Genomic DNA, 1953 nt, shown 5'->3' with positions numbered 1-1953 from the left:
TTAAATCTTTAACGCATTACTTAGTACTTTATGAAATTTCTTGTTATCAAGGGTACGAACACGTAACGGCAGTTTATTCATAAATTGTATACCCATACCGCAGATAGTATTAAAGGAAACTGTGTAGTTTATAGGTCCTACCTTTAATTATTTTATGTCTCGTATTGTGCTTGGTATTTGACATCGAAGACAAATTAAAAGAGTCTGGATTATTTTTTATGAAATTAAGTGTGACTAGAACAAATATACTCGGTACTGTTAAAAATTTTTTGTTCATTGAAGATATTACGGCATGATGTCTTGGAGGATAGTGAAAAAATTATTCGAATTGCTCTCTTTTGAAGTTTAAAAACTTTAATTAGTTCATTAGAGAAACCCCAAAATTGGATACCGTAAGCAATGTGTGAATAGAAATTTGCGTAATAAATAGAAAGTAAACTGGATATTCCAATTTTTGATTTAAGGGTTCGCAGGATAAAGCATGTACGCGTTAATTAAGCATAAATGGTTGGAAACGTGTTCAGACCAGTTAAGATTCTTATTGATATAAACTCCAAGAAATTTAGATACTGAAGAGGAGTCAAATGAATAGTTATTAATTGTAAATGAGGAAATATCATTCGCTACGCGCGTTGCTGTACAGAAAGAAATAATTTGGGTTTTGTCGTTGTTTAAAAGAAGATTATTTATATTGAACCATTTCGAAACGGAATCCATGACACTGTTCAATTCGTTACGAGGTCATCGTATGTTCTAGCTTTGATGGTTAGACAAGTGTCATCAGCGAACAAAATAAAGTCACAAAGATTTGAGCAATTAGGTAGGTCGTTAATGTAAAGAAGAATAGGAGCGGTCCAAGAATTGATCCTTGTGGGACACCCATTTTCACGTTTAATTTCCTGGATATAACTTTACCACCGGTGCTATTGTCCAAATATACGCTTTGAGTTCTGTTTGTTAAATAAGATTTTAGTAATTTAAGCGAGCTAGAACGAAAACCATACATTTCTAACTTATCAATGAGAATATTGTGAGATATACTGTCGAACGCTTTGGAGAGATCGCAAAAGACGGCTACACAATAACTTCCATCTTCAAATGAGTTAATAACATTTTGGATGAGGCTAAAAACCGAGTGCGATGTAGAGTGTTTTTTCCGAAAACCATGTTGGTTGTGAAACAAAATATTGTATTTATTTAAGAACCCAGAGATTCTGACGTGCAAAATTTTTCAAACACCTTATCAAAAGAATTAAGAAGAGAAATAGGTCTATAATTGCTCACAATATTTTTATCGCCTTTTTTATGAAGAGGGCGGATTTTGGAGTGCTTAAGGTGGTTTGGATAAACTCCCAGCTCAAAGCATTTATTAATACATATTAATAGGTTATCAATAAGAGGATAGAATTCTTTAATGATGCATGTAGGAATTTCATCCGGTCCCGCGGAATAGGAAGATTTAATAGCTTTAAAAGTACTTGCAAGTTCCTCAATTGTGACAGGAAATAAAACAAAGCTATGAATATTTCTAACAATATACGAAACAGGGGAGCAGCAAGTGATGTTCGAGATGATGGAGGAAGTCAAATTTGAAGCCTCATTAACAAAGAAGTTATTCATTTCGTTGGAAATATCATTAATGTCATTAATTATTACATCATTAATTGTCAAAGATTTAATTTCTACCGCAGATTTACGTTCTAGATTCATTTCAGAATTAATGAGAGACCACATAGTTTTTTGCTTGCAAGACGAGTGCCGTATTAAATCTTCGTTGAATTTAATTTTTGCTAGATCAATTAAATCATTAAACGTTTGCCTATATTTCAAAAAGTAAATTTGGAACGATAAAGTACCATTCCGTTTGGATAGACGCTCTAGAAATTTTAATCTATTGAATGATATACATAAGCCCTTAGTGAACCAGGGCAAATTCCGTTTAGGGGCCTGGAT

This window comes from Ctenocephalides felis, unplaced genomic scaffold, assembly GCF_003426905.1.
Source record: "Ctenocephalides felis isolate EL2017-DRISC unplaced genomic scaffold, ASM342690v1 CF-g0.4_SCAFFOLD_01604, whole genome shotgun sequence".
NCBI lineage: Eukaryota > Metazoa > Arthropoda > Insecta > Siphonaptera > Pulicidae > Ctenocephalides > Ctenocephalides felis.
The sequence above is the reverse complement of the archived record's forward strand: the minus strand, read 5'-3'. Positions refer to the sequence as shown.